This window comes from Sciurus vulgaris (assembly GCF_902686455.1).
Source record: "Sciurus vulgaris genome assembly, chromosome: 15".
Taxonomy (NCBI): domain Eukaryota; kingdom Metazoa; phylum Chordata; class Mammalia; order Rodentia; family Sciuridae; genus Sciurus; species Sciurus vulgaris.
In genome coordinates, this window is record NC_136476.1 from 57,716,501 (window position 1) to 57,730,531 (window position 14,031).

A 14,031-nucleotide genomic window follows, 5' to 3' on the forward strand; every position below is an offset into this window, starting at 1 on the left:
AAGTAAGTAAACACATGCTATTGGGTACTACTATGTAGAGAAGGTGATGAAGAGAAAGGACTTTAGTCTGATAGAAAAATAAGTCCAGAAAAGTAAAAAAAAAAAGTATATATATATAGATACACATAATATTTATATTCATTTTATATATTTGTTATTTAATGTATATTTTAAATATATATTTGTTCATTCTATATAAGTATATATAAATATACATGTATCTACATGGAATGAACAATGAGATGTGTACACATGATACCAACTTAGGTTTTCACTTTTACCACTACATAGCAAAGAATTCAAGAAAGAATCTGATTTGATTTGTAAAAATAAGCCATATATTTATAAGGGAAACTTTGAAGGAATCCTCAAGAACTCTAACAATTATTTTATGATGGTTTATAAGATGAACATTCACTGATGAATAATAAAATATTAAAATGTGACTATGAATTATCAGATAGTAAATGTGTAAGTATAATTTAAGGAAGTATCCAATTAGAATTATATCATTATTAGGTCAACGGTATAGCTTTGAGTGCAGGAAAGGTATATAGATTTTCCTAAGACATAATATGGGTACATAGACTTTTATATAGTGTGGAAAAGATATGTTGAGGGCTCCGTCTGTCTGAGGGAAAAGACAGTAAAAAGACAAACCAGAGGCAACCCACCATCCTGCGTGTCCCAGGAACCACCCAGGTACACACTGAACAGCAGAACTGCCAAGTTAGAGAGTGGAGGGGACCAGCTTACATGGCCTTGCATTGTTGAGATCAGAGTTGATTGACCAAAGCTTTTATAGGTCAGCAGAGGAACTTGCAATAGAAATAGAAATCTGGTTTTCCAAATCAATTTTTTAGCCCTAAGGGAACCAGATTCCTTTAATCAGCTGACCCATCTGTGGGAGAGATTTCCTGGAGCAGAAAGAAGACTGGCTCAACAAGGAATTGGTCAGGCTTTTAGGGAACCTCTGGCCATGGCTAGTTTCATAGGCCTTTGAGCTGCCCCTGAGTGAGACATACTAAAGCTAGCCTGTGAAACCCAAACCCTTTTTAGCAGATTCTGCATGGACAGCCTTCCCTTGAGTCTTTCTTGCTCTGACATCTAGACATTCCATTGGTTCTTATTCTGGTTTTATACCTTGAACTTGGGTTTCAGGGTCTTCTCCTTATTCTGTCCCTGGCTACACCCCTCCAGGGTCTCTCCTCCCTGACTTTGCTTATTTTGGTGACCCAAATCCTCATTCCAAACTAGGTATAATCATATTTCCTTGTCAATCCAGCACTCTTCAGGATTTTGCCCATTTAAGCCCCAGGAGAACCAAGAAAGAAAACCTAGACAGGAAGTGCCCTTGCACTGGCAACAGGGAGAAGTAGTTAGGGACCACTTGTCCTGGTTGCTCACCTTCCACAAACCTGTTCCAAAAGCTTACCCACCCACTGACACCATCCTTTATTCTGTCCCATAGAAAACAGACTGATTCTCTCCACTCCCATCACCCTGCCCCAACCTCAGTGGCCTCATGAAAACTAAGGAGAGACAGGAGTAGGAGCTGTATTACCTCACCCGAGACTCACAGTAACCATGTGAAGTACGCATCTTACCACCACATCACATGTACTTAAGAACTAAGAAAAGTTTCCACTTTTAAATGAGATGTCTTACTCCTCCAAAAAGAACAGTGCTTATTGAGATAAATGAAAAGAGGGTGGTTGTTTTAAATCAGTATGACTAATGTTAAAAAACAGCTGGTAAGGAATACTAGGTAATCACATACACACAGGCTACCAGCTGGGAACATTGCAGTGCTATACCTACCATAATTTAGCTCCCCTCCCTGTGTAGTCACTCAGAGTGGCAGCTGCGATCTGGGGCTTTGCACATCAGAGGCCATTAGGAAAAGCAGCATGACTCATCATCTTCTGTTTGTGTTATTTTAACTTAGTCATTTGGGGACAGATCTTCTGAGACACTGACAATAGTCTGAGAGTAGATTGATTTTGTCCTTTAAATAACTTGTGGATATTTTTTAACTATTTAAATTTCTTCTTTCAGGTGAAGATTCCTAAAACCCTAGAGTTGGAAGAGAACTTGGAGGTCACTAGGAACAATCTTGTGTCTCATGCACTGATCCTTGACAACATTCCTGGCACCTATCCAGACCCTCCTTGTGTTCTTCCAGGGTTGGGAAGCTCACCCCTCACAAAGTCATTTTGACTTTTCACATAGTTCTAGTAATTGGAATATTTTTCTTCAATATATTCCATCACTCAACTTTCTCCCCACTTCTAGATGAATCCATGAGGCCATAATTTTCTTATCCACAGGACAAGCATCTGCAGCTTCTCTTAATTTTCCTTTACACTCCTCGGTATCCCAGATACTCTCACACTCACTTCTCTTGGAAAATGGCATTACAAATTTAACACAAGGCCCTAGGCATGAGCTGGCCAGAGAACACAATAGCACTCTGGACACAATGCCTTCTACAGGTGCAACTTTTCTAGAAGCTGGGCCATACTATTGTCCCATCTGAATTTGCAGTCACAGAGGCTCCAGGTATCCTTTCCAAACAATTTACTTGATTTCAAGGTATCCCTGCTTCTGTCACTCAAGCACTTGTTTTTACCTTGAATGTACTGTTTTATATGTTTATTTAGTTACTAATTTTTTCTGGTAAACATGAACCCAATGTGACAAGTATCAGGATCTTCTAACTATTATTATCTACTGTCCCTCCCAATTTTTGTTACCCCAAAAAATGTGACAAGTGTTTCCAGTGGCTTCATCCTTAATAACAATTCTGGTTATCTAAGGATAGAGCCCAGTGAATGGCACATCAAATCTTTAATCAATGGCCTTTGGACATGTTTGATCAACCAGTTGATCACCCTGATGGTATTTCCCTGACTACCAGAGAGTTGCATATCTTGATGGCATTCTCAAGACTCCTAACCCCCAAGTGCCCACAAGACGTACTACAAGAAGGTACTTCATAAGAAGCAGCCCTCCAAAGTCGCCATTGCATTTCACATAAGGATGTACTGAGCAGATGGTTTACTACATGACATATGTCCTCTTCACGAGGACACAACAGAAGCTTCTCTTTGCTCTCAGCACTGCTTTTCTTTCTTATAGACACTTTTATTTATAATATTTCATCATCTCTTAGTCTGTCAGGAATCTGAAGAAAAATTCGTAAACCACCTGTAGGGAGTGTATCGAGCATGGAATAAAAGAGTGTCATGGCGGACCTTTTATGGACCAACCATTCACTCATGGCTTCATTTTATTTTGCCTAAACTTGTTCTTCCTTTACCCTAATTTCTTCACTTTTTGCCTTATTCTTATTGAATTTTATGTATTACTGAAACAACCAAAAATCTCCTTAGAACAAAGATAAAAATGGAAGATGGATAAATAATCCAGACCACATTTTTTTAAGTATATTATCTCTAAGGATGTTATGAGAATTTTGTTAAATGCTTTGCTGCATTGAAATATACCATGTCTTCAGCATCACTGTGATCCACAGAACTTAGAATCATTTAAAAGAAAAATGTAAAAGAAAAAGGAAATATCTTGGTTCTTGTGATCCCGCACTAGTTCCTAACAACCACTGCTTTCTTTTCTAAATGGTTACAAATCATAGGTATTGTTGCCATATTTATAATTTTCCCAGGAATTGGTGTCAAACTGGCTACTCTATCATTGGGTGGGATGGGGGATACATGTTTTGCTCTTCCTTTAAAAATGTGAAATATTTGTTCATTCCAAGTGTCTGAAATCACTCTAATCCTCCATGTCTTATCATAGATTATTGATAATAATTGAATTCTTAACTGTCAGTTCTCTCAGTAATCTGTGGTGATTAACAAATACCGTGAACTTTATATTCAAGTCCAAGAAAAATTAGGCATCATTTTTTGAGAATAAGTTTTAAAGTATGCTACAAGCTGTTATAGTGGTTAAATTATAATAATGAGTATTCTGTGCAAATAATTTTACCCCAAATGTAAGACTCAAAAAAGGAAGGAGAGAGAGGAGAGAATTAAAATTTAGAGTACTCACAACACACAGGTACCATGCTGGGTGCTACTGATACCTTGGTTTACATTCATAATAATCCTGTGATCCAAGTCATTGGATAGCTTACAGATGAGGAAACAGCTTCAGAGAGGCTAAATAGCTGCCTTAGATGGAAAATAAATTTCAAAACGAGGTCCTGAACCCAAAGCCCACGCTCTCCCTCCCCATATTGGACACATGAAATAAGGAGGAATGACATCAAATGGCCAGCCATTTGTAGCCATTATCCGATTGGACAATTACAACCATGAAGTTTATGACTATCTTGGTAATCTTGTTCTTTCAAACCAAAATTAATCCTGTAGCTAAGAAAACTTACATGAGAGAGTAGTGCATCCCTAAGAAAAGCAAATTGCAAATGAAATATTCTTTGACCTAAGGGCTAGGAACTGGCAAAACAATTCCTATCACAGACTGAGGGAGAAACTCTCGTAATGAGTTAAGCCCTCGGAGGTAAGTCTGGGAAAATAAGACAATATCCTTAGAGCAGAGCGAAGAAAAGAAGAAAAAAAAAGAAAAAAGAAAGAAAGAACAATTAAAACTAAAGATTGGGCAATGACAGTTTAATTGAGAAAAAAAGTGAATATACTTAGCTGCTTATATTTCTTTAAATTTTTTTAATCGTTGCTGAAGCCATAGCAAGAATATGTGAAGAAGACACTTATCCTGGAGGTTGGGGTGGGTTCCAAGAATCCTTCCTTTGATAAATCTCTCAAAGATGGGACTGTAATACTCAATCCCAGCTGGGAAGTTTGGGCCTTTGAGTTTGTACATCATTCTGCCCCAGCATTAAGGAATAAATCAAAGTAACGATATTCTCTCAAATTAACATTTGTCCATAATAAGTATATAATAGATTATATGACCTGAAGAATTAACCTGTCATAAGAAAAATTTTATAAAAGTGTTACTGTAAGAATATTATGGTAAAAAAAAATAGTATGGTTGTAAGTCTCCTTCAGACAGAAGAAAGACTCTCTAAATTTGTTCCCCAAATTTGTTCAAGTTTAAAAAACTGCACTCCTAGGAATAGAACTGAATGCAATAGGTAAAGATTGTATTGTCATTTACCTGTCACAAGCTTAGTTTGACAACTGATAAAAGAAGGAGTGGGATAGCAAACATTTGTCAATTTTATCTAACAATATACTAGAAGGAAGGTGTGTCCATTATATATGAGCAATACTGATTCCTTACATAGCTGAACCTACAACTAAAAGGGAAATCCATCCGGATAACTCTTTCAAACAGAAATAGCCCCCAAAGCATACAACCTTTTGTTCCACTTTTGCCCTTTCCTTCCTAGCCCAGCTACTCATGATCATGTATGTACTCAAACAAATTCAAATCTGATGAGAACTTTGGTGGCTCCATTCTATGGAACCCTATTGTGTCTTTGAGTCCTTAACCCTAAAACCTAGTACCTTTCATCACCATTTATCTGTTAACAGCTACTATTCCAAAAGCATTTCTAGTATTTGCGTTGTACCAAGAGTCACTGGACCAAATTAGAATTATAATTCATCTCAATTAAACCTTTTCACAATTCTGCAACTTCTATTAATATCCCCATTTTAAAGATGAAGTAATAAGAAGTAAGGGAGCTAGTAAGTGGCAGAACTAGAATTGAAAATCAGGCATGGCCAACTCTAAAGTCCTTCTTCTTTCCAATATGTCATATTACATAACCCCTCTAATCAGAAACAGAGGGTCCTCTACCTACACGGCACTCCTCCCCGTCTCCCTGATCTTTGCTCTGCATTAAGGTTCTTGAAATAGACTGTCTCATGAGTCAGTTATGATGCTCTTGAATTCATTAGGATGCTTTTACTGTTACTCTGCAGGGGCAAGTAGCAGTAAACCTAGCTGGAATTGGCTAAATTGGGCTCAGTGGCACATACCTGGAGTTCCATCATCTTGGGAGACTGAGACAACAGAATTGCTTGAGCGTAGGAGTTTGAAGCCAGCCTGGACAACATAGCTGAGAACCTGATTTAAAAGCAAAAACAAAAACTGGCTTGAACATTGAAGAGAATTCGTGTGGTTTATGCAACTAGAAAATTCAGAGGTAGGGAAACATTGAGCATGCTGTTCTCAGGGCTGCAGCCCCTATTCTCTACTGTTCTGTTAGCTTGACTAAATACACTGGCTTTGCAGAATGTTTACAAGCAACAATTACATTGCTTATATCCAGGGAAAAGGAAGTTCCACTTCATAGAAGCATTGAGCAAAATAGTAAGGTCCACTTGGATGACCACACTAAATGAGTCTCAAGGGCCAGGCACAATGTTCTTCTATGACTATCTTAGGTCTGCCTATGTGTTCCATCTCCAGGATAATTCCTGAGCAAAACATCGTAGCACGAGGGATGAGAATACCCAGTCTGATGAGACCAACAACTCTCCCTCAAGGATACAAATTAGCATCACTCCCAAGTAATGCTAAACTCCCCAAGTAATTGAAAGGTGCAACAGAGTAAGAAGCAACTGATTTATACTCATCAGATCCCACTCCCTGGAGTCAAGCATAGGATCCATCGCACCCATGCCACGCTTCCTCTAGGGTGAGGTGGGATGGTCGGGATGAGTGAGGAAGAGGTGGTCTCCACATCCCTCTGCAGCATTAGCTTTGTTGTGGATCCTTATTTGGAGTGTGTCTCTTCCCCACTCGACCATAAAGACAGAAATTGTCAGCATTTCTCACCATTATACTCCCAGAACCTAGCAAGTACCTGGCACGTGGTAATAAATGTCCATTGAAACTTTTCAATGAATGAATACAACTCAGATTCTCCGGGGTCAACCATGCAAACCAGCCCTATTTACTTTTGAATGAGCCAGACATCTTCTGCAGATCAACCTTTCATTGCTCACTTTCACTGACCGCTCAGAACTCTCAGGGGTTCTCCTCTGCCTGCCTCCTGTCCTCCTGCTCCTTTACAGCATGTTAAAGGTCCTCCACAGTTAATCCTTCATCTATCTCTCCAGGCTCAACTATGGGGATTGAGTGCCGAGAAGACCTCCTCTTTACTGAATTTCACTCAAATGTATCCTACCTATAAGAAGTTTGCTTGACTTTTTTTTCCCAACATAAAGAATGGCTATAAAGTAAGCCTGTTTTCATTCAAAAATTGAACTAATGTGCAAAGCATCTCGGATAGTATGACAGATAATAATAACAATAACTAACACTTTTACAGCACCTGTATAATAAGCAAGGTACTGTTCTTCACACTTCGTGTTACGCATTAACCTATAGAGGCACCCTAGTAACCCTAGGGGATGGGTAGGATTGTTAACCCTAGTTTTGGAAGGAAAACCGAAGCACAGGGAGACTATGTGACTTATCCCAAGTCACGTGGCTAATAGGTGGCAGACACTGGATTTAAGAATAAGTTACCTGACTCCAGAATCCAGGTCTTTAAGCACTGTGAGCTTGACAGGCATTAAGAAAAAAAGCAAGGCACCGGAAGAGGGAACTCAGACAGGAGGAGTGGAAATGAGGAAGGACCATCTATGCATTCACAGCAAGGGATCAAAAAGGAAAGGCAAGCGCTGCAAGCTCAGCAGTACCATGGCTTACCCCTGTGTGGTAGAAATGAACCAATCTGCTACACTACAGGACAGGAGAGAAACCTTGGCAGACCATAGATAACCTTAAAAGATGATCTTTTAGGCAAAGATATTTGTATGATTGGAAGCCCAATAATATCTAGGGGGCTACCTGGAAAGAGTTTGAATGTGACGTCACCAGGGTTCAGAGGCAGGCAAGAATCCAAGGGTCAGGCTGCCAGATGCATTGTCTAATACCTGAGTCAGACTGAGGCTCAAAAAATGAAAAATTCAAAAACAGAATCAAGGTCTCAGAGGCCCAGCCCATGTGGCATGCATCCTCTTGAGAGAGGCCCCTGGATTTCAGAAGTCTAGAAATGTGTGTGGAGAAATCAGGGAAAACACAGCAGGTGCTGCCAGCTGGAGCCTTCTCTGTTTTATTCATGCCTCATTGGCAGACGGCTGGTTCCCAGGAGGTGGCTGAGTCTCACAAGGTTCAGATGTTAGAGGAAACAAATAACTAATTGTGCTGAACCTCAGCTTGGATTCATTCTGGGGTGTGGACAGGCGTTCGTGTCTCCAGAGATTGCAGTGAAGTGGAAAGCATGCATTAGCCAGCTTGGTGATCTGAATTGCACAGAATAATTGAAGGGTTGCCAGATCTGTGGGTGACTAGATGTCCCTCATCAGCCAGGATGGTCCTGAAAAATCATGGCAATTGTCAACTATGGCTTGCACTTGAAAGGTGAGGCATACCCCCATTTTCCCTAGGGTAACACATTAAGCATCCTTAAACTCAGTTAAGTTTGGTGAAATTCTATGTGTATTTTCATCTATGTTCTTGTACCAAGATGAGTAACAAGCCTACTCCCTGCTGTGTCAGAGTGCTTCCTTTCATGTGTTTTAAAACTACTATTTGATGCATCAAACCCTGTGCCCCTCCCCATTCTAGCTCAATTCAGAGGCCAGAATTAGAGTCATTGCTGACTGCTCCCCTATCTGCACAATCTTGTGCTCAGGGGTGAGCAGGTGAAGGGAGGAGGATAACAAGCCTGGTCTTTGCTTTAAGTAGTTCCCAAGAATTTGGGGACACAGTCACAACTTCATATAACAGAACTCCATGATCATGACCCTGGGGTAATTAAAACTGCACAAGATCTCACATATTGCTCACGTCATTGGATCGTGGAGGTTTCCTAAAGGAGGTAACTCTCAGCTTGCCCTTGACCATGCAGTAAGATTTCAATGGGATGAGAAAATGATAATTTGAATATTGTCTGAATGTCCTTTAGAAACAGGGTATGATAGGAATAAAAAATAAAATACATTCAAGTTGTAGTATTTGCAGAGAATCTACGTGACGACGTCTGGGAGGGAGCTAGCAGTACAGTCATGGCCGCCACGTGCCTAAGGAGAGGAGTGCGGTACAACAGGAGGGGAGGAGCGGGTCAGAAGAGAAGCCTGAACCAAGAACTTTGGGGGACACCTTTTCTAAAACAGAAGAGTGCAGCCAGAAACTCGGGCTGAGGAGCAGCGGTCAGAGGAGACAGAAAATTGTCAGCTAATCAACCGAGAAGAGTTTTGGAAAACAATGTCACTTGGATGGAGACTGGGAAGAGGCCATAGGACTTGACATCAGAAGCCTCCACAGGAGCGGTTTCGGTAGAGCAGTAAGTGTGGAAGACTGATGGGAATGGATGAGGAAATGAGAGGGGTGAGGGAGGGGAGGGAGCTCCTCCCTTTCAGGAAGTGGGGTGAAGGGAAGATGACATCTCAAATGGAAAACCCGGTGAAGAAAAGGGTTTCCTCAGAGCAATGGGTAGACGCTAGGCAGACCAGTTACAAGTGATTTCTCAACCTCGGGGAGTTTAAAATCCAAGTGCCAAGATGGGTAAGTCCAGCAGACGCCTAAGCTTATTTACGGGCATTATGTGTTAGTTATGGGTTTATGGTTTAATAAGTGTGGTGGGTTTTTATTTTGTTTGCCCGGCTTCTGAGGAAGAGCACACTTCCTCTTTGGGTGAACTACACCTGCAGCAATAACATGGTCCTGCCTGGGCCACCAGTGTCCATGCTCATATCTGAATGCATACACGCAGCTACTGGACCCAGTGATGGGCATGTAGCAAATGAGGTCAATCAATTACCAGGATTTTTCAAGCAGCGGAGCTAGAGGAAGAGACTGAGTTCCTCTCAGAGGCAAAGTTGGAACATGAGCCCTGGAAGCTGCTGGTAGATACATTTCAAGCCTCAAGGAAAAGATTGGAGAAAAAAAAAAAATCCAACACAGAATGAGAAGCAAAAATAGTAGATAAAGAAGACAAGGAGAAAACGAGTCTCACAGATAGTCAGGTCCTGACTCCAAGGCTCACCACTGATCCTGCCCCTCCTGCAGAGCCTACCATGAAATCGTCCTTTTTCTCTAAGTTAGCCAGACTCCCTTCACACGCACTCTCAAAAAAACTCTTGGCCATTATAGAAATATTGGTGAAGGAGTGAAGAAGAATTTTCAGAAGTTGCAATGTGAGATTTCCAGTGGCTGAAAACATTTTCAAGATTTTAGTGGATGATCGTATAGTAAGCTGGAGTTGAACAACATAGCAGTAGAGCACACAACCTTGTAGAAAACTTGGAGGTAATATTAAGTAGTTAATATTCACAAGAAAATACTCAGTAAATGAGAGACAGAATAGAGTGGGTTTATGTGCCCAAACTTTGGAGCTACACTGCTTGAGTCAGAAGCCTGGCTCTGCCATCTACTAGCAGTGTGACCTTTGGGCAAATTTTCATTTTCATTGTGGTAAAATACACATAACATAAAGATAACCACTTCTGCCATTTTAAAATGTGCAATTTAATGAGATTCAGTAAGTTTACAATGTTGGGCAACTATTACCATTACGTAGTTCCTGAAAATTGTCATCACCCTGGAAGGAAACCCCACAGGGACAAGCATTCATTCCCCATTGCTTCCCCCATTACCCCAGTTCCAGCCCCCGGTGACCACTGACCTGTTTCTGTCTCTATGGAGTTGCCTGTTTTGCAGTTTTCATATAAGTGGAATTAGATAATGTGTGACCTTTTGTGCTCTGCTTCTTTCATTTATATAATATTTTTAAGGCTCATCTCTGTTGTAGTCTTATCAGTATTTCATTCCTTTTTATGGCAGAATAGTATTCCATTGTATGGATATCGTCCATTTTATTAATCCATTCATCGAGTTCATAGACATTTGAATTTTTTCCACCTTTTGCTTCTTGTGAAAAGTGCTACTATAAAGAATTGTGTGCAAGGTTTTGATTGAACATCTGCTTTCAACTCTTTGGTGTTTATAGCCTGGAGTGTACTTGCTTTGTCATGTTTAACTTTTTGAGAAACCAGAAAACCCTTTTTCATGATGGCTACACCTACCATTGTGTTCCTACCACCACTGTAAAAGATTCCAATTTCTCTACACATGCTAATGCTTGCTATTTTCTGGTGGGGGTTTTTTTGTATGTTTTTTGATTGTAGTTCTTGTTTAGGCGTTATTTATAGCTATCCTGGTGGCTGTAAAGTGGCAATTCATGTGAGTTTTTAAAATTTTCATTCCCCTAATGATTAATGCTGTTGAGCATCTTTTCATGTGCTTATTGGCCATTTGTACATCTTCTCTGGAAAAAACATTGATTCAAGTTCTTTGCCCATTTTTAATTAATTATGTGGTCTTGTGGTTGATATTTATGTATTCTGGATATCAGACCCTTTTCATATTTTAAATTGCAAAAATTTCTCCCCATTTCGTGGGTTGTCTTTTCGCTTTCCTTATAGTATCCTTTGAGGAATGTAAGTTTTAAATTTTGATGAAATCCTATACATGTATGTTGTTGTTTTGGTGTTATATCTAAGAAATTGTTGCCAAATGCATAGTCATAAAAATTTATTCCAATGTTGTCTTCTTAGAATTTTCTGGTATTAGTTGTTTTAATTTATTCATTCATTTGGTACAGGGGATTGAACCCAGGGGTGTTTAACCACTAAGCCATATCTTCAGTCCTTTTTATTTTTCCCACCTTTGAGTGAAAAAGGTGGAATGAGACAGGGTCTTGTTAAGTTGCTTAGGGCTGAGGCTGGCTTTGAACTTGCAATCCTCCAGCCTCAGCCTTCCAAGTTGTTGGAATTACAGACTGCACTACTATGTCCTGCTTTTAGCTTTTATATTTTGGTCTTTGACCTGTGTTTTGTTCACCTTTCTATACGATGTGAGGTGAGGGTCTTGGGCAAGTTTTTAACATCTTTGCACTTCAGTTTCTTTATTTGTAAAATTAATACAGTAATAGCACCTACCTCATGGGATTTTGTGAGCATTAAGTAAGATACATAAAATGCATAGAATGAACCCAGCATATTTGATAAGGAAATATTCAAGAGTGTTAGTTACTATTGGCTATTGTTGGTTGGTTGTGATATGATGGGAATGATTTGAAGAGAATTCATTTAAGAGAATGGAAAAGTGAAGAATAGAATTTACCCCTCTTAGTAACACATAAGCATTTCCGGTGGTTTAAATCAATTCCAATCATCTATGCATTGTGTTTTTCTTGAACACAGTACTACCATTGCAATCACAGAGGTATAGTCTTTAATGAAAGGAGACTAGCCTGTGCTAGTCAGAGTATATCTAAGATCTTGTGCCTATTTCTGAGCCCAGTTACGAAGAGATTTAAAACTTCAAGTCAAAGTTGATATGGCGAGAAAGAAATAAGAAACTTCAAAGTAACCCAGTTTGAAAATCTGCTGACATGGCTAAGGACAGAGGCAAACTTCATGAGAAACTGATGAAGCTGAAGCTTCAGGGCGCCTCTGTCACTGGGACTCTTCCAAGTAATCAGCTAAAATTTCAACTTAATTTGTATTCATAATTTTGTATTCTTATTCTTAAAAGGGACCCAGTATCAAATCTACTTTGAGACCAACAAAACCTGGATCTTCAATGATGGAATACATAAAATGGTCACTATCTTCCTTCATTATAGGCTGACTCAGAAAATAACTGATTCCTCATCACACCCACCTACATACAGAGACCAAGCTATACATGATCTTGACATACATGGAAAAAATGGAAATATTTTTAAGGTTATAAGTTCTGAGCTTGATTCTTCTCGTAACCCACCATGTCTTCAGCTTCATTTTACTTTTCAAGGAATCTGACTCTTAATCAGTTAAATACAGACAAAGAAAAAATAACTATTTACAACTTTTTTGTTAATTTTCTATAAATTTTAAAATAAAAATATATTTTATTCATTACTATATCTCTAAGATCATCTACCCTCCTCCCATGATAACTATAATCACTGTTAGCCTTGTGAAATTAATTAAGTTTATTTCTATTATTGGACAGTTCAAACATAGGAATTAACCATTCATTGGAAGTTGTTAAGAGATTGTCTGTGAATCTGCTAGTCTAGAGCCTTTCTGGGAGTTGGTTATTTGACAATTTTTATAATTTCTTTAGTGATTACTGGATGTTCTATTTCAGGTAATTTCGTTAATACATCTTTTCCTAGAAAATCATTCATCTTATGCAGATTTTTAAAAACCTTGTCATGGCATGCTTTGATGATTATTTTAACAATCTGCAAATCTAATTTTTTTCTTTTCCTTGAATATACTTGCAGAAAGTTCATACCTTGATTGTTTCTAAAAAGACAGCTCTTTAATTTATTGAGCAATTCTATAATTTTTCCATTTTATAATTCATTAATGCTATTTTCAAATTTTAATTCCTCTAAAATTTGAATAATCTTTCAATATTTGTCTAAGAAACTTAGCATGGCCACGTAGAGAAGTTAGCTGAGACACGGTTGTAATACCCACATACCTGAGAACTGAGCCATGCACAGAAGGGTAAGATGTTCCATTTATCACCTCAAATGAGTTATTTGTATTGACAGTCCTACATAGGGCTAAATTTTAGTTTAAAAATGATTTCTGCCTTTTCATTTAAAAAGTGATTCAAAATATCAGGCTGGGGTTGTAGCTCAGTGGCAGAGCACTTGCCTAGTTAGCATGCGTGAGGCACTGGGTTCAATCCTTAGCATTGCATAAATATAAATATAAATAAATAAGTAAATAAATAAATAAATAAAGACAAGCTGTCCATCTACAACCACAAAAAATTTTTTAAAGTGATTCAAAATATACTACATGACTGCAATGAAGTGAACATTTGTGTATGCATATGTGTGTAAATTATTTTCTATCTCATATAAAGCAGTACAATCAAAGGTAGTAGACCCTGATGGATTTCTCACAAAGATGATAGAGTTTACAAAGCTAGGGAGTGTGACCAAATGTGCCGAGTTTCTGGAGATGCTAATTATGATTGCTATATGTACTTCAA

At 38.8% G+C, this 14,031-nt stretch overlaps 1 long non-coding RNA gene across 1 annotated transcript in view; it reads right to left on the reverse strand.

Annotated features, from left to right (window-relative positions):
- Nucleotides 1–14,031, reverse strand: part of LOC306645014 — a 109,045-nt gene that overhangs the window by 19,504 nt on the left and 75,510 nt on the right. Inside the window, exon 3 of the long non-coding RNA XR_013759501.1 lies at nt 5,994–6,081. This is a non-coding gene — a long non-coding RNA (uncharacterized lncRNA). The remainder of the gene's footprint in view (nt 1–5,993; nt 6,082–14,031) is intronic.